The 22774-nt window shown below is 36.6% G+C and overlaps 1 protein-coding gene across 1 annotated transcript in view; it reads left to right on the forward strand.

Annotated features, from left to right (window-relative positions):
• LOC101971998 (guanine nucleotide-binding protein G(q) subunit alpha) overlaps positions 1 to 22774 on the forward strand; it is a 279733-nt gene that overhangs the window by 106575 nt on the left and 150384 nt on the right. The gene's annotated exons all lie outside the window — the stretch shown is intronic.

Below are 22774 nucleotides of genomic sequence, written 5' to 3' on the forward strand. Positions count from 1 at the left end.
AATTCTAAAGGCACTTCCTGGCCAACTTGATGAGTCATCCATCTTTTTCTGAGCTTGGTTGACCACTTTATCATCTCTCCAGGACTCTTCTTGGGAGTTTAATTGTCATTGAGTCTCCAGTAAATATGTCAGCTTTGGAAATCCCTTTCTATCCTTTCTTTTGTCTTTTAATGTCTTTCATATATGTCCTAGCCACATTTTCTTCTTCTCATTCTGTTCTTGTTCCATTGTAGTCCTTAATTCATTTTGTAACAACGACAGTCATGTAAAAATAGAAGATGAATATGAGATTTTTTTTATTGATTGTTCAAAACATTACAGAGCTCATGAGAATATGAGATTTTTAAATCCCTTTTTCTTACCTAACATTAATCCATAATCCCAAGGCACACCATATCACTTATCTAGGATGAATAGCTGAGTTCATTGACATAAGAAGACGACTCTGAAACAAAAACTGAGAGTTTTTTCTTTCTTTTTAAAAAATTTTTATTGAAGTACAACTTAAATCCAGAGAAATGTACACATCCTCAGTCTTGAATCTTGTGTAAATTTTCAGTTATGAAAAATTTGCATTCTGTCTCTTAATCTGGATCAGCTTGACTGAAACCTCAGAAGGCTCTTCATGCTCCATTCTAGCCAATACTCCAGGCTCCAAAGGGTGACACCATCCTGCCTTCTCATAACCTTTAGTTTTGTTAGTGGTTGAGCTTGGTATGAATGGAAGCATACAGTAGATATTACTTTGTATCTGGTTTATTTCAATCAACATTATGTTTGTGAGATTCACCTATGTTATTACTTACAATTTATGTATTCTCACTTCTTTACAACAGTAGTGACCTATAGAACTTTCTCTGGTGTTGAGAATATTTTCTATCTATACTGTTTAATATTAGCAGCCAGTAGTCATAAGTAGCTACTGAGTTTGTGGAGTATTGGTTGTATGACTGAAGAAATGAATTTTAATTTTTATTAAACTTAATTTATATTTAAATTCATATTTGACTAGCAGCTACTATATTGGACAGCAGTTGTATAACATTCCATTTTATGAATATGCTACAGTTTATTTACATATCCTATGTTAATATAAACTGGGGTGTGTTGGTGATTACAGATAACACATTATGAACTTTCACGTACCTGTCATTTTGGTGCAAGGAGAGTACCAGGTATTGAACGCATAGGCACTCAACTACTGAACCACATCCCCAGCCCTGTTTTGTATTTTATGTAGAGACAGGGTCTCACCAAGTTGCTTATTAGCACCTTGCTTTTGCTGAGGCTAGCTTTGAACTAATGACCCTCCTGCCTCAGCCTCCTGAGCTATTGGGATTATAGGCATGTGCCACCATACCCTGCTGTATCTGTCTTTTGGTGAACATAAGCATGCATTTCTTTAGAGTATGAATCTAGGATTTAAAATTGCTAAGTCAGAAGGTATGTGTATGGTCACTTGCAGTACATAGATATTCCCAGAGATTTTCCAGGATGTACCAATTTACAGTTCCTTTACGTATCTTGAAAGTTCTAGCTACTCCACATCCTTGACAACACTTGGAATTAAATAGTCTTTTTATTTTAGCTATTATGGAGATTAGATAGTGGTATCACAGTGTTTTTATTTTAACTTTGTGCCTTTTTTGCTATTGGGTTTCCTGATCTCTCACTGTTTTGTATGAGTTCTTTATACTAAGTAAGGGTTTGGATCTCTGTTGAGTAAAAGCACAGTAAATTTCTTCTCCACTTTTTGTTTTACTTTTTATTTTCTTAATGGCTCTTCCAGTGGAAGAAAGTTTCAGTCCACTTTATCATTTTCCCTCCCTTATAATTAGTGCTTTTTGTCTTTTTAAGTCATCTTTGCCTATTTTAAGGTGATGTTCTAGAAAAGCTTTTGAATTTTTTTCTTAATTTTTTAATTGCTTTACTTTTTAGATTGAGATTTAAAAATCCATTTTAGATGGATTGTAGAATATGGTGTGAGGTAGAGGTCAAGTTTTAATTTTTTTGTATGAATACCTAATTAATTCATTATTATCCAGGGCAATGCAATATCACCTTTCCACAAATAAAGCGAATATATATATATAGCGTGCTTTGTTTCTGAACTTGCTATTCTGATCTGTTGTGTTAGTTTTGTTAGTGGTTGAGCTTGGTATGAATGAAGCATACAGTAGATATTACTTTTTGTATATCTTTGTGTCAATATTAAACTCTATTAATGACTGTACTTTGTAATGAGTTCTGATATTTGACAGTAGAAGTCATTCAGCTTTGGTTTTCTTCTTCAAGATTGCACAGGGGGGCTGGGATTGTGGCTCAGTGGTAGAGCGCTTGCCTGGCACATGTGAGGCACTGGGTTCAATCCTCAGCACTACATAAATATAAATAAATAAAAAATAAAGGTATTGTGTTCAACTACAACAACAACAAAAAGACTGCACAGGGAACTGAATTTATTCCCTCATCTTTGAAGGTACATTTAAGGAAGACTGTTTCTTTAACTAGGGGGGCAGATTTCCTAGGGCAAATGTAAATACTTCAATCCTTCTCTGTAATGCAAACATTTTCCTTTTTCTTGAGGTCTCAAATTGTTTTCTTACTCAGTGTATGTCAGCTACATAGCTCAGTACAAGGACGTAATATTTTTCCTAGATTAATAACATGGTATTTAAAAAATCAGTTATCTCATTTATGAAGAGTGATGGAGGGTGGGGTTTCATCATTTAGTAGGGTCAAATTCTTTCTTGCTCTAACATTGTGTTTAATAAGAGTAGGAGCTAGATTCAGTCCAGTGGGGATCTACCAACCTACCTTTGTGCTAATTCCTTTTGGGGCTTTCTGTCTTTTTAAGTCATCTTTGCCTACTTTAAGGTAATGTAGATAATCTTTTGAGTTTTCTCCTTAATTCTTTATTGCTTTGTTTTTTATATTGGGACTTAAAATCCATTTTAGGTGAATTTGTACCACCCAAATTTGGCAGATTTAGCACCAATCTTTAAAAAATGTTTCTTATCTTCAAAATCCATAGAAATTAGATTAAACAGCTTTACCTGGATTTCCTTTTCTCATCTTCTGATCTCTGCCTGTTAATGAAGTAGACCATTATGTGTGAATCAACGTGAGAGCCAAAAGTTAGGTAAGAAGCAAAGAAAAGCTGATTTTGCCCTGTAAACTACTGTATTTTAGTCATTTCATGTAAAATTTGTATTCATTTATCTGTAAAGCAGGTAATCAGAAGCAGCTTATTTTGGTGAAGTAGGTGTATTAAGCACAGGCAAAACTGTCCACACACAAATCTATGCACACAAATTTGTCTAATTGTCTTGTACATCAGCAGTGAACTTTGAACACTATACTGTTAAAATGATGGAATACCAACATTCTCTCCATATGTTGTATATGTAATGACTGTCTTTGCATGTTTCCTCAGCATATGTTTTGGGGCCTATATGCATACCAGCCCATCTCATCTGAAAATAGTTCAGATCATCTTTAGCTCATCTACGTCTTCTACATCCATAGCTGAATTCATCTTCAGCTAATCCATATTGTTTAAAATTGGATGAAAGGAAGAACATTAACACTTGAGAACAGAGACTGGGTCTTCATTATTTAAACCTAGCAAAGTTTTGTTTTATTTTTGTTTGTTTGTTTGGTACTGGGGATCCAACCCAGTGTACTTAACCACTGAGCTGTATCCCCACCCCTTTTTGTATTTTATTTAGAGACAGAGTTCACTGAGTTGCTTAGGGCCTTGGCTAAGTTGCTGAGGCTGGCTTTGAACTTGTGATTCTCCTGCCTCAGCCTCCTGAGCTGCTGGGATTACAGGTGTACACCATAGTGCCCCGCTTAAATCTACCAATTTGACACATGTTTCTTGAATAAATGAAGTTGAATGAATGAAGGAACAAGTGTTTGTTTACTGTGATGCACTTTTCATGTACTACGTGGCATAAAAACACAATTGTTGAGTCAGATACAACTTTGAAACCTTCCCTCTACAATAAAAATTTCTGTGTGATATTGAGAAAATTAGTCTTATGATTCCAATTTCCTTACCTATAAAATGGTGGTGATTATGATGCCTACTTTATAATGTGTCATAAGAATTCAGTTATGCATTCTGTGAAAAGGTTGAAAGTGTTGCCCATAGTTAAATTCAGGCGATGTTCTTTCATTTAGTCATTCAACTATTATTTAATCAAATATTCCTGTCAGTTAACAGAAACCTGTTTGGCAGATTAAAAAAGAAGAAAATGGCAAGCTCTTAAGAACAGTACTGATTTGTCTAAACACATGAGAGAACTCTGCTTCAGCAACTTCTCTCAAAACTACTCTCAGTTGCTCAGACTGACCTGAACAAGATGTCCAGGAACTGGACAGCCACCATCTAAAACACATGTGGTGTAGTTTAGCACATTCTAGTAGGAAGTTGTGAAGCTGGTCATTTGGCTGTTTTTGGTTAACTTCTGGCAAAGCATCAGATGAATACTCTCCTTGTTCTTTTAGACCACGTAATGCATGAGTCCCCCTTTAATTTTAAAACAATGCATCTATTTTAAATTAGTGAGGCAGAATATATTTGTTGGAACCAAGAAAAGTGAATGCTGAATGAAGATCGAGTGAGCTTATGAGGAATGCTAGCACTTTCCCATGTCATTTTCACACCACTGCAGAAGTCATTTCAGTGACACAGTTCTTGCTACTGAAGAAATTTGGATAAGGCTTGCTTAGTATTTGACAAAGCCACAGTTTTGCTGAAATAAACAACATACATCAAAGCCTAAAATCTTGTTTATAAAAAACTATAGTCTTCCCTATATTGTTTTACCCAATTTACCTTCATCTGCTACATAACTGTGCTTTTAAATAGTGTGTTTTTTACTTACTCCTGATTTTCATGAGTAAATGCATATTTATCCAAATAGGAATGTCAGCAAGGAAATGCACTTCAAAAATCAATGGCACTTGTGCTTTCCTTTCAAAAGAGATTGTTACATTAAAAGTTGTGATTGGCTCAAGAGGTAGCTCGCTCGCCTGGCGTGCATGCCGTCAGGGTTCAATCCCCAGCACCACATACAAACAAAGATGTTGTGTCCGCCGAAAACTAAAAAATAAATATTAAAATTCTCTCTCTCTCTCTCTCTCTCTTTCTCTCTCTCATCTGTCTCTCTCTCTTTAAAAAAAAAAAAAGTTGTGATTGTTAATTTTGGCTGTTCCAGTGTAAATGTGTTCTTTGAACACATTTATTTTATGTTTCTTAATGTGAACTTGCTAAGAAGATACATTTAAGTAATTGTCACCATTAATTTGTAAACTGACTATGCAGTTTTCTTACAGTCTTATAATTATTTAAAATGAAAGGTGACTGAGATGAGCGGCATTACTGGTATGTGTCAAGAAACTTGATTCCACTGCTGAGATGTACTATAGTGTTAGATTAATTGGGAGGTTTTCTGCTTCTTTCAGTGTGCATACCTCCTATGGTTTTGAATTATGAATTTATGTCACACCTGGGAGGTGATAGGAAATCCTTCAAATCAGTGATCCTATGGTGAGAGAGTTCACCTATTTTGGTGTTTGTTTTCATACTTTGTTATTTTGAGATGAGGGTTTTGCTATGCTGCCCATTGTGTTCTGTAATTGGTAGACTCAAGCAATGTGAACTCAAACAATTCTCCAGTCTTGGCCCCCTGAGTAGCTGGGACTGAAGATGTGTACATCCTGCCCAGCTTTCATTACGCTTTCTTTATTTCATTACTAATCTCATCTTAGATCTCTTGACCTTTTTTAGCCATTTTACTGCTTGAATGCAAATAGCAAGGGGATGGACATTAAAATACTTTTGAATTCAATTATCTTGTAATTGACCTTGATCCTGTATTCCATATTATCATGGAAATTTTAGTATTATCATTGTCATCAGAAGTTGTAGGAATTTCAGCCTTCGCCAATTTTGGCCCATTGCAATGCCAGTATGAATGTACTTCTTCATATCAGAGCAGTAGGATTAGCATAAAGATGGCCAGTATCATCTACTTTGTAGATGGCCTTTGTAGAGGTTGTACAATTTGTGCCCAGCTGTGGCAGAAAATGGTGTCCTGAGGAAGGGTGCCTTTTTCTTTGTACAACACTATCTTTTTGCCATGCCTTATCTGCAAATGGGTTACCTTTTTCTAATACGCACAGAAGGTAAGTATGCGAGTGGCAACTTTGTCATCCTAACCGAATGTGAGGCTGGGGCCAGTGCTTTTATATTCTATAGCAGTGCTTCTGTGGACACATCACAGAGGAGTCTTATGAAAACACCTACTGTGTTTCAGTGTATCTGGGGTGGCCTGAGATTTGGCTTTTCTAACAAGTCCCTAGGCAGTGCTGAAGCTTCATGAAGTAGAGTCATCTTGGAAATAACTGACTCTGCCAGTAGAGGGAATATGAAACCATCAGTGGTCTAACCTTTTGAGAGAAGGTCCTAGAACCTGTTTTTCAATAGCATTCAGCCAACGGATGTTAAGCAAGTCACTTGAAATTTTCTACCTTATGGAGTTTTTATCAGAAAAAGCAGGAGAATAATAATGGTTCTCACTTCATATAGTGGGTGTGAGCCTTAATAAGAAAATGCAGATCCATAATTTTAGGATGGGGACATTAGCATGGTAAGTATCCATCAAATAAATGGTGTTGAATTCTTCTTAGAAAGTGCTAGGTCAGGAGAGTTGTTTGGGTAAAATGAAGAATAGTTGAGGGGAATTTGCTAATCGTTTAAAGCTGTGACCCAAGCATGAGACTTGAGAGTTCTCATTATAAGATAAAATAGTGGTTTCTTGGAAGTAATGGTCTGACCTTCATAGAGCCCAACTGCTAGAATGTAGATAGAGGCGGCCCCTAATGGGCTTGATGGATTACTGATAATGCCGAGATCAGGGAGCAGGACTTGCCCCTGACAGCTAAGGTATCTTGACTCCAGAGTGGTTGTAGGGAGGAGGCAGCTAGTCTAATAAGAAGATGGGGAGAGCTGGGGTTGTGGCTCAGTGATAGAGTGCTTACCTAGCACATGTGAGGCACTGGCTTTATCCTCAGCACCACATAAAAATAAATAAAGGTATTGTGTCCATCTAGAACTAAAAAAATATATATATGTTAAAAAATATTTTTAAAAAAAGATGACATGGGGAGAGAAGGAAAAGGGAAAATGTGAACCTCTGCAAAGAAATACTCTTGGGACAAACCCAGTGTCAGGTTTTTTCTTTAATACATTCAAGAAAGTGTGAGGTAGGCCGTAGTATTCTAATTTTAAAGATGAAAAATATCTTAAATCTATGCTCCAAATCATTCAGTTTGTAATTTAATGGGGCCGGATTTTAAAATCGGAGCTAGGATTCATAATTCTCAAATGGCAGCTCCTGTGCTTGACTCATAAATATCTTTGGCCTCTAGTATCCATCCAAATGTAATTTCTTTGTGAGAGGAAATGGAGTTACCTGGGCTACTCCACCTGTCTTTCCCACTCCTTAGCCAGCTTTATCTTGAGAGAGTTGAATACTCCATGAGGCTTCCAGCCAAGACCATTATGCTCATTGCTGTTTTGTCAGGATCTAGCAACCCCAGTTGGGTTTAGTAAATATTGTAGAATGACTGAATCAAAGTTTAATCAGAGATAACTTATCGTGATCCTGCTATTATCATGGGCCTTTAATTCTTATAATCATCCATTAGATTTCTCCCTCATGACTATATATTCTTTCAATTTACTCTTTATTTTCAATTAATCCACACATGTAACATCTAGGTTATATCTAAGTAAAGGCCAGGAGAAGTATAATATTGTGCTTTGTTTATGGGCACTTGCAATCCCTGTGGAAAGGTTAGATGCACAACAAAATTATTTCCTTCTTGAACTTGTAGTCAGGACAGATTTTTCTACACAAAAGTGTATGTTCCTTTTGTCCCTTTCATAATTTCCCTTTGTCCTCCTTCCAGCTAATCTGGGTTAGTGAATGTAGTGATACATCTGACAGTGTTGGGTGTCCATGTTCAAACAATTTCCTATGTAGAGATCTTTGTCAGGAGCCAGGAGAAGGTCTGAGCTACCACTGCATTCTTGGCCTGACACTGGTTCTTGATCTACATTACAATAATTGACAAATGATTTTACTCTGACAAACTTAGTATCAAATCAACAGTCATTGTAAAGGTTATGCAGCAGAAAAACTTCTTGACTGTGAGATAAGATGTGTAGCTATTATATGTGAAATTAAGAAACCTAATTGAGTATTTTCATAAGGACTGTTTTTTTTCCCAAATGGAAATACATAGACTTTTATAGACATAGAGATAAATGGGCTAATTACAAAAAGAAAATTCAGATAACATAGAAAACCAAAGTAAAAATCACTTGTAGTCTCACTATGTGAGAAGCCACTGTGAGTTTTATAATACATATAATTTCTGAGTTATGGCTATACACAAATGAAAGTAGGTTCACCATTCCTTATATAAACTCCTTGAGATAATTTTTAAAAAAAATTTTAGAAAGATAATATGAGAAATATACTGTGTATTTCCCATTGAGGTTTGGGTAGTACACTGTAGTGAATTGTATTAATATTTCAATAGCAAATGTCAATATTTATATTTGGTGCAATAGATAATATTTACAGGTTTTACATCAGGTCATGTTTTCTCATAAATGTTTTCTTATAAATAAATTTTTAAAATAAAATCTGTCAGTTCTTAGAATTTTAGAATTTCAGATTACAGGTAAGGGAGAGTGAACCTGTATATGAATACTAATTATATTTCATCAAGTATAGGTTGAGCCTCTCTCATCTAAAATTCAGAATTCAAAAGGCTCCAGAATCTGAAACTTTTGTGCTAATACATGAGTTCACACGATGGGTTGTAATCAAAAAGCAGGTGCATTAAAATTATTGTGTAAGATTACCTTTAGGTTATGTATATAAGGTATACATGAAGTATACAGGAATTTTATGTTTGGTCTTAGATCCTATTCCCAAGATATCCTGTAATCTACATGCAAATGTTCCAAAATCTGAAAAAATCCAAAACTGGAAACATTTTTAGTCCCAAGCTTTTTGGATAAGGGATTATTCAGCCTGTAAATACCAAAATACCCCTTTTTAAACTTGCTTTTCATTTATTACCATAACGAATATCTTTGCAGGATTAAATTGCTAGAAATGGAATTGCTGGGCTACAACCTATGCACATTTTTAAGACATTTGATAAAGATTGTTAAATAGTCATCCAGAAAGATCATACCTAATAACAATGTAGGATCTGAACTTGCCCAATTTAACCACATTCTTGTCACTCTGAGTTTTATCAGTGTTTTAACTTTTTACCATCTTGTGAAAGTGATACTATAATTTACATTTTTGAACATTAATGATAGTAATTCATTTCATAAGTGTTTGGCCATAGGATTTTGCCTAGATTGATTCCAGAAATTGTGATATTTTTCAGCCACTAAACTGGGACTATTTATCTGACCTTGTCTTTGGAGCTGTTAATTACATGTCAAGTGTGATCATTTGCATGGGTTATTTCATTTAAAAAGTAATCGTGATGAAGAGCATATGTCTGTAGTTGTCAGGAAGCTCAGGCCAGACACGTGTTTAAACCCTAGCTTTCACATTGTTCTCATTCGAGATGTGGTCATCACAGTGTCTGTCCCCTTGGTTCCTTTAGCACAGATAAAGATGGCAGTGCATATCGCCAAGGAGTCTTCCAAGGATTACTTGGAGAGAAATTTCCTGAATACCAAAAAGATATTTCCCTGTCTCCCAGCCAAAGGCTTCAGTCTGAATGAATGATCATCAACTTGTAGATGAAAATAAGCATGTCTGCCCGGTCATTCTGTACAGCTGACTTGTGCAGTTTTCTGCCAGAGTGAGATAATAAGGCCACAATTCTTGTTCTGAAACAGCAATTTTAAGTTTTATTCGCTCAGTCTACAGGGTCTGAAAAAAATTTCCTAAACCTGAAGCAGAGATAAACTTTGGAATCATCTGGGAGCTTAATTACTACTCACTCGGACACATGAACCCAGTGACCAGAGAACCTAATCCAGCAGGCCTTGGATTAACTTTGGAAGAAGGTTGCCCAACTGTGATTTTAAATCATTTATTTAAACAGTAGTACTAGTCATAGAAGTGATTTTATAGTTGTAAATATAGGTATTCTTATTATATAATAGCAGTATAAATAATTGTAAAAATTCTTGTTAATAGTACTCTTAATGTTTTAAATATTCAGTATCTGATGCGGTTAATCAGAGTTTCACATTCAGTGAATGAAGAACTTTTGGATTTATCATCCTTAACATCTGACTGTGTTCTATTTGAAATAGGACAATCCTTAACTTTTGAATAGAGAAATTATTTTAGGAAAGAAGAGAGCAGTTTTCTTTAGTTGGTCAGCAGAATACCACAGGCATACCAAACATTTCCTACTAAAATTATGACACTATTCTATAATTTATTGTATTCTGCATATTAGTTATGTGTATCTTTCTTTTTGCATCTTTGAAATGAGCCTGAGTAGAAAATAGTAGCTTTCATGGAAGTCCTTTGCAAACATTATTCTAACCAATTATTCAAGAAAACAGAATACCTGCAACATTTTCAAATAGCTAATGTGGTTCAGTATTTTGGAGTTAAAAACTTAGAATATTAGGCAACACCAATTTAAATTTGGTTCATCCCTAAAGATTTGCTAATTATTTGACCTAAGCATTAATTACTATGAAACTTGTTCTTAAAATACAAACAAATGCAAACTTCATCCTCTCTATCACCCAGATACTTGCATGTTTTGGAAATTGATTATTTGTGGTCCTGCAGTCAGTTGCTTACTAATTTAAAGTCAGAATATGCCAGGCTTCCCCTCCAAGTCAAAGCAGGAATATCATTAATCTCCCAATAGCTTGCTCCAGCAGTTTCCCCCAAGCAGGCAAAAGGGCCCTGCTTTGTCTTTCATCATTACATTTGACCTGGCTTGCTGAAAAAAATTATCCAAACTGATACATAAAGTCAAAAAATGGGATTCTACATCAAGTACAACCAGAAAAATGAGAAATTATACTACATCTATATATAATGTATCAAAGTGCATTCTACTGTCATGTATGACTAATTAGAACAAATAAAAAAAGTAAGTAATTCTGTGTCCTTGTAAGCAAATTTAATTTACAGTTTGCCTTCCATTTGAAAGTAATTTAACAGAATTTGTGAGGTGTTTTGTTTATCTTTTTATTTGAGCATTTCTCTAAAACAGTCTGGCCTCTAGGTATGAAGCAGAGAAGTAGGTTTTAGGTGACCTAGAAGCCATGCACAACCCTGGTGCTATAGCTAGAAAATGGAGGATTCACTTTTAGATGTTGTTCTCTTTCTCTCTTTTAAAACAAAATGATATAAAGTACATAAGCTTATACTTTAATGATCAGTTTGGAGAGGAAAAGCCAGTAGAAGTTAGTTTGCTTCCTACCCTGGTCAGTTCTGCTTCTCAGAGTGTTGCCTGTTTACCTATAAGCCAGGTAAAGCCTAAGTAGAAGTCAATTTTAGCCCCTGGGTGAAAAGAGAAGGGAATTATCATTTTTTTGAGAGCTGCTTATCCCTACTGGGTACCAGTGTCTCAGGAGCTTCTTCTTTTACTCCTGACCCTTCCTGCTATTGTCCTTTCCCTACCATAAAAAAAAAAAAAAAAACTGAGGCTTTGCATGGTGAGATAACAGAGTGGTGTTACGTGGCAGAGTGGTATAAAGTGCCTCTAGAATCTCTCGCTCAGGCTGCCTGGTAGAGTTTATCATCAGACTGCCTCAGTACTTTAGCTCCGCTCTTGCAGCCAAAGTCCTGTGGCCGTGTCTACTTACACGGAATTGAACCTGGGCTACTGAAATCTTAAAACTTTTGTGTCCAGTCTGCTTTTCATCTATAAATTCTTGATTCTGCCACCCAGACATGACCTCTCTTCTTATGACCTTTGGTTTGTATGACTCATTGTACCTTTCAGCCTTGTCTTAATTAGCTGAGATTCTGCCCACTCCTTCCTGGCCTTTCTCATCTGATGAGAGCTGATACTTCCTCCTCTAGTATGCGTTTGGTACTGAGGCCTGGGCCAGATTGCAAAATATTATAGCAGAAGCTCCAGTATTGCATCTTGAGGTGGTAAGTCAAGGAAGAGAAGGCTATGAAATAGGTTTACTAAGTGAATATGTTTATGGGTAGGAAAGCAGGCAGCTGATGAGAGCACTTGTATACCTTCTAGAGCCATGAAGGACAAACAGGTGAAATTTTGTTGTCTTTATTCAAATGTATCCTATGTTTTAAATGTTTCTTTCCTTCATCAGAAAAACAATTGATACTCCTTTTCTAGTACTTTGTTTCAGGTTTGTCAATCCCATTCTGAGATCTGCAGTCAGAACTCATCATCAATAACATTTTGTGGATTATTGATTTTATTAAAACTACTTTGAGGGCTGGGACTGTAGCTCAGTGGCAGAGTACTTGTCTAGCATGTGTGAGGCACTGGATTTGATCCTTAGCACCATATAAAAATTAAAATACAGGCATTCTGTCCATCTACAACTACAGAAAATAAAAATAAACCATTTTGATCTATGATTTATTTACTTATTAGGTACTAGGGATTGAACATCAGCCACAGAACCCCACCTACCACCACCCATCCTTTTTGAGAAAGAGTCTCTCTGTGTCGCTGAGGCTTGCATTTAACTTGTGATCCTCCTGCCTCAGCCTCCCAAACTGTTGGGATTATAGGCGTCCACCACCATGTCCAGCTTGATCTATCCTTTATTATTTTTAACATTCTTGCTTTCCTTTTTTTCTTTCTTACAATTTAAAAGAAAATAATTTAGGTAATGTGTCATGACAAACCAAGTATCTCATCTTGTTTTTAAAATTTTTATTGTTTATAAGCTACCAGCATATGGTATTTTTTAATCTTTATTTTGTTTATTTATTTTTATGTGGTGCTAAGGATCGAACCCAATGCCTCACATGTGCGAGACAAGTGCTCTGCCCCTGAGCCACCATCCCAGCCCCCCAAGTATCTCATCTTTTATTCCTGTTAAGGAATTGCTCTCAACAGTTGTTTGCACAGCATAGTTTTTGTTATGTAAGTTGGCAACAAAGGTAGAACAGACAATGTAACATGCTTATTGAAAGTCAGATATAGCACAACTATGAGAAAATGATACTTTTCATCAGCTTCCCAAGCTGCTGAAGTGTATTATTTGATGATACCAAATAGAAAGGAATCAATCTTAAAAGATATATATATATATATACACACACACACACATATAATTTATTTATTTATTATATTTATTTATTTGGGGGGGGTACTGGGGATTGAATCCAGGAGTGCTTTACCAATGATTTATATCTCCAGTCTTTTTTACTTTTATTTTGAGTCAGGGCCTCATTAAGTTGCTAAGAGTCTTGCTAAGATAACCAGGCTGTCAGAACTGTGGGGAGTGAATGTTGTTTATACACCATCCAGTTTATGGTGTTTTGTTATAGCTGCTGAGCGACCTACAACAATAACTAGACTGAAATTGCAAAAGTATAGAATAGATAGGTTCACACCAGAATTTCAAGGGTAGACATGTGAGGAGTGCAGAGATGTGAGTATAGCATGGTGACTGCCTCCAGGGCATGTGCCATTCAGGGAGGGACACAGACATTCACTAGATATTGAAGGAGCCAAGGGTGGCCCTCTCTGAAGAGGAGGAAGCAAAACTGTGGTTGTTATATCCCTGGTCCTGAGGGCTGTGGAGGGTTTGGAGACATGAATGGGAGTTGGGAAAGGGGATGAGGAAAGATGCAGAATAAGGAAGTATAGGAGAATTCCCTAGAAAGTGGAATAATTTAGGGGATGAGAGCTGACAGGGTAGGGCAGGTTTTGTGAATGTAGTAATTGGGAATTAGCAAATGTCTGTGAAACTGACCTAGGTAAAAGAGCAGGATTGTCCACCCAGTACCTAACCACAGGTAGATAGAATCATCCCATCCTCCTGGGGAGCAAGATGCTGTATCATCATCCCATAGTTTCCGTGATAATGGAGAACTGGTATAACATGAATAATTAAAATTTCCAGATAGGCCCTAAATCTTATTTTAACAATAGTTTCTATTGCAGTAAAACATCGTAGTGTCCCTGGATGTGGTGTTGGAAGTATCTTTTTTGGCTGTGGTTTTATACAGGTGGTTCTATCAGAATGTGAAATACCTGTGGCCCACCACAGCACAGCAGCCTTGGAATCCTCCGAGACTCCTGGATCACTGATTGACTTAGTAAAGAACTTTGCCCAAACAGAGAACTCTGATTCAGTCAAGAAGTCATTTGTTTTTCTCCCAGTACTAGGGAGTGAACCCAGGACCTTATGCTTACTTGGCAAGCACTGTACCACTGGAGTATATCCCATCCCCAGACCCAAGAAATAGTTTGAGGAGCTTGCTAACCCTGTGAAAGAAAGGGACCTGGCAGGGCTGAACATCCTAAAGTAGGCAGCATGGCAGCACATAACAACATTTAAAATATGTATCTCCATCCAGCTAGCAGTTCTATTCTGTGGAAGTTGCTGTAACAGCATGAGAATTTCGAGACGGTAGAGGCTATCTCTTTGGTCTTGCTGAATTGGTAGCACCTACCATGGTCTCGTGCATATAATATGTGCTTAATACATATTTATTAGGTAAACGTGTGGCTGAAACTCTCATACAAGGGTGCAGAGAACCATCTCCACCAATGTTTCTGAGGTCCTGCCAGTTGGTCTTTAGCTTCTGTGCTTCTGCCATGTTTGCTTTGTACTGGCCTTTGCACGTGCCTCCCACCTCCCCATACTTTCAGATTCTTTTGAGATGTTTCCTTATGATCCTGTTCCTTTCTTACTAGTCATTTATCCCTTTTTGTGATTATATATGCTAATGTGATTTTTTGAATAATACCTATCCCTCTGATCAAGCAGAATGATAATATCTACACCATTATATGTTCAGGATCTAGTATAGTACTTGATAAAAAGCAAGGACTACATAACACAAACATGTACAGAGGTATACACAAATAGTGAATGAGGTTTGAAATAGCATTGTTTATAATAGTGAAAACTTGGAAATGACTCAAATATCTCTCCATAGGGAAATAGTTATGTTTTAGCCACTCTAGGATTCTGTGCAATTGAAGTAAACAATAAAGTAGAACTATATGTACTAATCTGGAAAGTCATGCATGAAAATTTATTATGGCTTTTAAAAAACAAGTTGGAAACTTTTGTGTATTATATAGGTACTCTAGCTTTTTTATGCTTTACAATTCATTTTCTGCCTTCCTCATACACCCCTCTGTCCATTCAGAGTTATTTAGTGGGTACCTATGTTCAAAGGATTGGGCAAAGCTTATATAAGTAAGAAATATATATAAGTAAGAAATGAGCTGCTCTTGAGATACTAAACTGCCAGCGGGGCTCACAGTTAAGGACATGGGCAGTTGATAATATAGTATTGTAAGTGCTGCCAGAGGCAAAATGACAGGCAATAGCCTGGTGGGGCATAAGCAGGGAGGCCTCTTTGCACTTTTTTTTTTTGTTGTTAAAAATATTATTTATTGAAGACCTACTGTGTGCAAAGCTCTGGGCTGATTTAAGCATGGTTACTGTCCCACAGGAATCTATAAGTTACCAAAAAGGAATGCTAGTGAGTTTGGCATGAATTGTGCCTTTTGTTAGTTTTAAGCAACAGTAATGTACAGCCTGTGAGGCACTGACTTCAGATTGAGAGAGGGAGAATGGCCTGGACTATCCAGAACAGCTGGCCTCCAGGTATTCAAGAGTGGCCTCTAAAGAGGTTACTCTTACATATACTAAGGGGATGTGATAATTTTAAATAATTTTTCTCATCCTACCTTCTTGGCCCTTCTTATATTTGCTTTTCTTTATTCTAAATGAGTGCTCTCTTGGATTTTATTTTTAAAGATAAAGTCTTTTAAATTGTTTATGAGTATTATTTTAATGATGGTGATTTCTGAAATGGAACTGATGGGTTTGAATGAATAATGGGAGTCACAGGGAGTGGGCAGAGGAGGCCTCAACATCTCTCAGCCTCACATTATGGCCCTGGTCGTCCTGGACGGTGTGGTAGTAGCTGCCCAGATCCTGATTGTCCTTACCTCACTCAGAAATCCCTTTTATGGTGTTCCAGTTTATAGAGAAAACAAACAAACCCAAGAGAGTAAAAAGAGATGATTTTAATGAGACTCTGAGGAACATACCTCACGAAGCTTTGCTGGGCACAAGCTCAGCATCTGAGAGCAAGCCGACTGTGGGCAGACCTAGAAGACTTGTTTCTCATGAAAGTATAATGGCCATTGCAGAGTCATTTGGATGCTGGTGGCTTCACTGACAAAATTGAATTTGCTGTTTGGAGTTGGCCAACTCTCAAACTTTTTAATCTATAGACCTGACGGTTTTGCTGGCTGCCTCCTCCTGCTCTCAGCAAAGATTTAATAGCTGTGCCCTGCTGCAGTAAGGTTTCATGTTACTGAGACTTCATTATTATTACAAAACATGCAATGGAGCTTCATCATAAATAATTAAAAAAAACCCTGAGAAAGAAAATGAGCTGGGCACATTCTGTGATCCAGCAAACTGATTTTCTCCTGCATCACTGTCGTCTGTTAGCCTACTAATTCCCTAAACTCCATAATTAACAATGGGCAGCTCTGTTTTGGAGAGAATTACCCAGGTTTGGCACTGGTGCCTCCTTTGTAATGGGGCACAGTGGGGTTGGCTGGGTTCCTACCAGTCTTTTAAATAAGACTTCAGTGTGCTTCCCGTTGTAATTAAGTATCATTGTAATAACAGGCATGTTTAGTCCTTAGTAATGTAGATAACTTCTGGAAGACAAAACACAGCTGCCCCCATGATGTGTCATATGTTGTTGTTTTCCTTTTTGAAGACAAAAAGTAAGGGAATTGGAAAACTTACTCTGAGGCTGGAACGTATCAGTCAGATCCACTATGTTTTGATGTGCATTAAGTAACTGGAGGTATGGAGTGAATAAAAATGGTTTGTGTAGTTGAACTAGTATCTTGGAAGTTCAGGAGGGGCTGTTTCAGATTAAAAGTTTAGAGATGAAATGCAATGTATATGCCTTGTTTGGATCCTGATTTGAACAACAGCAATAACAAACAACTAAAAATATATATATATATTTTTTAGATAATCAGTGAATTTGAATGTGTTCCAGGCATAATACTAAGAAGTTATTCTTGGTTCACTTGTCCTGACAATAACATTGTTGTATAAGAAAATGTCTGAAAATTTTAGAGATGCATATTAAAGCAGTTTAAGATAAAGGATAGGACAAGTGGGATTTTAGAGAAAAAATAAAATTATCGAAAAGGGTAGAATGAGGGAAGCAAATAGTATGGAATGATAAAATCTTAATGATTGTGTATTTATTTTGCCATTTTTCAAACTTCTGTGTATATTTGAAGTTTTTCATAGTGAGTACTTAAAAATGACCAAGTTCTGCATTCTTTTTTTTAAAAAATTTTTAGTTGTAGCTGGGCATGATGCCTTTGTTTATTTTTATGTGGTGCTGAGGATCGAACCCAGTGCCTCACACATGCTAGGCAAGTGCTCTACCACTGAGCCACAACTCCAGCCCCAAGTTCTGCATTCTTTAGAAGGAAATAGCTTTTAATTTAATTTGTAATTTTCAAGGATTCTAGTTCAACCTCTTTGGTTATGTATGTTTTTTAAGATGGGAGACAGTGTATTAACTATATAAATTCTAGTACCTTCCCTCCAAAACGATTTGTATATAAAAGCTGTGAGCAGGTTTCTATCCTGCATGCCTCTTCCCAGTCTATAACTAAATGCACAAAGTTAGGATTTTTTCTGGCCTTGAACTTGCCATCCTCACTCCTCAGTTTTCCCAGTCTCTGCTCTTTGACCAGTCCTATTTTTTCCTTGTCATCTTTCTTGGGGAGGAAGGGAGGAGGGCTTCAAGAGCTTTTCTCCACCAGCAGGCTGTGCTGAACTGTTATAAGTCCTTTTTTTTTGCACCTTCTTTTGGAGGACCTCAGACCCTGCAGACCAAAAGAAGGTTCTTTGGGGAGCATCTTCACTTCTCTTTTCACCACTGAAACCTTCTTTAATTTCCATGTAACCAGTTGGCTCCCAGAATGTCAGGGAGGGCAGGATCTGGCAGTGGTTAATAACATAGGCAAATTTCCCATCACCAGGATATGGATATCAGTGCCACTGCTTACTAGCCATGTTCTTGGGCCAGTCAGTTACATTCTCTGTGCTCCACTTTTGTGTTGAAGGGTAAAGATGGTGATAAATAACTCACTGACAAGATGAAGATCAAATGAAATGGTGCATGGGAAACCATTACCAGAGTGCTCTGCACAGAGTAATAAATATTTGTTACCTTTCTTCTTCTTCCTCCTCTTCCTTTCTTTCCCCTTTCCTTCCTTCTTCCTCCCCCACTTGTCCTCTTTCTCCTCCTCCTTTGTTGTCTGTTACTTTAGTTTTTTTAAAACCTACTTTATTGGGCCTGGGGTTATAGTATACCTCAGTGGTAGTGTGCACTTTTATTCATGAGGCCCAGGGTTCAGTCCCTAGCACCAAAACAAAATAAAAATTCCTACTGTACTGAGGTAAAATTGACATTCTTCTTAAGTTCATTATGTGAATAAAAACATTTCTGGAAAATAATACTTATATGATCAATAAAAACAATAATTGTTATTTACTCCCACTGTCATATCACAAACTCTTGGGTCCATTCAAAATTGTTCTATAAAATCAATGTTCCTAGGACTTCTTCCTATTTGTTTTTAAATGAATTCTTTTAAACTTTAATTATATTTTATGAATATAGCAGCAGCCTTCTCTGTATGAAAAAGCACAGAGAATTAGCAGGCATGAATGGTGTCACCTTCTAGAAGGAACAAGGGTTTAGAAACTGGCTGTGCCTGGATTGGAATTTGCTACCTGTTTGCCACATCATTTCTTTAGGCCACATCTTCCTCAGATCTAAAATGAGGAACATGGTGCCTCCTTGTAGGGCTGTTGTGGGAATCAGGAAAGTTGGGCAGCCCTCATGCAGCACCTGATATGCATCTCATGATCAAGAGTTTAGTCCACTGTGCTGAGGTGAGTCAGGGAGGAGAAAGTGGCAGACAAGACCCAGGCCACTGTGGGGGGAGCAGACTTCATGATGGATGCCAAGTTAGGTGGAGCAGTCTAATAGGAGAGATTCTCTCAAATTCTTCTTAAGGCACACAATAGACAAGACCCCACACATTTACTTAAAGGTGGGGGTTTAAGAATTTACATGGCCTACTTGTTTACCTCTTAACTCCTAATCTAGCTTGTATGTATGACCCAGCTAGAACAGACTGAGATTTCCAAGCTTAGTAGGTTATCCATACAGTGAGAATTTTACCCTCATATAATTAGGAATCAAACCCTTCGGCATTTTATTGTTGTTCTCTTGTATGAGGTATTCATATATAGCTATATCCTATACATTTTTTTTCTTAATTTTACTAAGTTAAGAAAAACTTTGAGGTCTTATTCCTTTATAAACATGATGAGATGGCTCATTTTTTTTCTCTTTAGTAATCTGTATTAACTGTTGTCCAAAAAGGATCATTCAGTCTCATAGATTCTTGTCTGTGTCCCATAAATGAAGCATTGTCTTAGTAAGAATGGCTACCATGTTTGATTTCCACATCAATAATGCCAGAGAATACAACTGAGATCTTGTGATATTCAATAATGTTTCTCAGCTTTGGTTTTTAACAAAACATTGCTCATGACTGTTTTTAAAAAAAGTCACACTTTGCAATGCCAAGGAACTTACATCTCTGAAATTCATTCTTGTGAGGTAGAACATTCTATTACTCTGAACACTGTATATTACCCTGGACATTGACTTGGAAGAAACCATTGTGGACATGATACAAACCAGCATTGAACCTAAGAGAAATCTAAGCCCATATCCTTTTTATTTTGTATTTGAAGATCAGTTTGTTGCATATGGGAAGAGGCATGAAGCTACTTGAATGCATTTCCATGGCATATGGTGTGGTGTAAGGTACAGGTAATTGTTGAAGAGCTGAAGAAGAGCAGGAAGAAAGAGGTGGTATTGACCAACCTTATGGTTGAGGTTTGGACCAAGGCCTTGAACATCACAGTTAACATTCTAGAGAGCTTTCTGGACTTGAAATCCATTTACAAGGCTGAATGCAAGATTCCCCAGATGCCAAGGAAGGACACTTGAAACTAGAATCTTGTACATCTTTAAATAATAACATAACTTGGAGTTCAAGACCTATAAGGAAGCAAAAAAAGCAGGGAGGGCTTTCTGGATATAAAATCTTGGCTTCTGAAAAAAGGCAGGATTTGGTGAAAATAGTAATTAAAGGCTTATTTCTCATCTTGTTTCATGCCTAGGGCAATGACCTGTCTTCAAAGCTCTCCTTCAAAGGGCTTTGTCCGCAAGGATCAGTTGCTGAGTCTAAAATGTGAAAGGGAGGGGGAAGAAAAAGCCGAGCAATGAAAGGAAGGGAATTTTGAAATGTGCTCTAACCAAATCATATTAGAAGAGTGAACAGTGCTGTACATATTAGTGATTTCTGCAGGACTGGCCTGGAGACTTTAGTTACAGGAACCAGTGTGCTTCTCACAGTTCTGACCTCAAGCATCTAGGAGGACAAGCACCAGAAGAACAGTGCTCCTTTTTTTCTTATACTTGGGATTCAGTGAGCGGGCTTCGTGGCAGGAGTGTTGGAATGTTGGTAAAGGAAAGCTTACAGTTGACATTCATAAAATATATTCATACTCACATAAAGGCAGAGCAATGGCAATGTCTTAAGAGTTGTAAAATGAACTTAAATCTCTGAATTTTCTTTCAAATATGTATGTTGAAGTAAAGTGAATAATTGTTGCATTTTTAAAATTCAAACTTTAAAATCATCATTTCCCTGTCTTCTACCCTTGCCCTCTACAAACTGTTTGGTAAAGAATCGACAAATACATATAGAAACTAAACTGACAGAGAAAAGATAAGAACTGCTCTATAAAATATATCAAGGTATGTAGAGAGATAAGCCTGTGATGAGGCTAGCCAATGAGAATAAGGAAGATAAGAATAATTTAGTTGAGAATATGTATGAGGATAAATAAATGGTAAAATGGTTACAGTAAAGAAATCAAAAGTAAACTAAAGCTGCTCATTTTTTGCCAAAATGCTGACTTAAGTGCATTTTAATCTTTGGACATTATGCTATTATAAGTTTATTTTATTTATTTTTTATGTGGTGCTGAGGATCTAACCCAGTGCCTCACCTGTGCTAGGCAAGTGCTCTACCACTGAGCTACAGCCCCAGCTCTGTATCATGACTTTTGAATGAGATATACCAAGATTTTCCAGCTGACCAGTTTCTGGGCAAATGAGTCTAGCATGATGATGGCTCTTCTGAAAACTGAATGAGCATCCTGATCACATCTTCTCAATGTATTTTTGGCAGAATTTTTATTACTTGAAAAATACTGTTTTATAATATATCTAATTTTGTTTGTTCCCTCAATTTTCAAGAAAAATAAGATAAATTAGGAAATTACTGCTACAGAAGCTTTCCTAGGCACAGCTTACATAAGGTTGGATGGCTTGAGTAAATTGGCAAAATCTTAGTCATAGTCTCATGTTTCTTAGGGATCTAATAGGGATACAGAGGGTTGTACAAGGAGTAGGATAATTTGCTTCACCAAATTACCAGCACAAAATGTATGCAAATAGGCATAGAATTGAGATAGATTAGAATTAAGATGAATGCTTTCAAAATTTCAATGTTTTAAATAAAATTGTAATATAAAACTAGAATAAAGTGAAAAACTTGTATTTGGAGGATTCATTTTTATGTATTATGAAAACAAGTAGATGAAAGGTACATCTAATTTGTAGCTTTGTTTGTTTTTAGTTCAGTATGTATAATTTGGTATGTTTTAGAATTTCTGCATATAAATTTAATACAAATTAACTTTGACAGAAAGATGCCATAACTGGAAAATTATTATATTGATTAGGGCAAAACCTTTAAACAGGATAAAATGTCAATTCAGTAAAAATTCTAAGCTATGATCACTTAAGAGTCTTGGGGGAAAAAATAATAAAAAGAATAGGTTTAGAAGAACCATCACTTTGGGTTAGATATAAAATTTTTTCTGATGGAGTAAAGCAAACTAATTTAATATGGACTCATTAGAGACTATGCTAATAAAGGGAAGAGGAAAAGAAGGAAGCATTTCTGTCTAATATCCAGGGCATAACATCAACAGCAAATTGGAAACAAATCTACAGTGTTGCACGGGATCTGGCAGGATCAGCACTGTGTCAGTAAACCCCAGAGTAATGATCCCTCTTTGAGAATATTCTGAACACACCTGGAATACCACATTTACAGAAAAAGGCAAGATGCTAGCCATAGATCAATGCTGAAAAACATCCTTCTAAAAGACTAGACAGGATTAAGGAATTTTTGAAATGTTTAATTCAGTCGCTTGTCAACTTAGTACTGTGGAAGGAATCAGACATCGTTTGATGTGCACTTAAAAAATTATATATGGTGCTTCCAAGGAAACTGGGCATAAAGAATATAGAATGACAAAGGGAGTCCAGGCTTATGAGAAGAATGCAACATTTTT

This window comes from Ictidomys tridecemlineatus, chromosome 4 (genome assembly GCF_052094955.1).
Source record: "Ictidomys tridecemlineatus isolate mIctTri1 chromosome 4, mIctTri1.hap1, whole genome shotgun sequence".
Lineage (NCBI taxonomy): Eukaryota > Metazoa > Chordata > Mammalia > Rodentia > Sciuridae > Ictidomys > Ictidomys tridecemlineatus.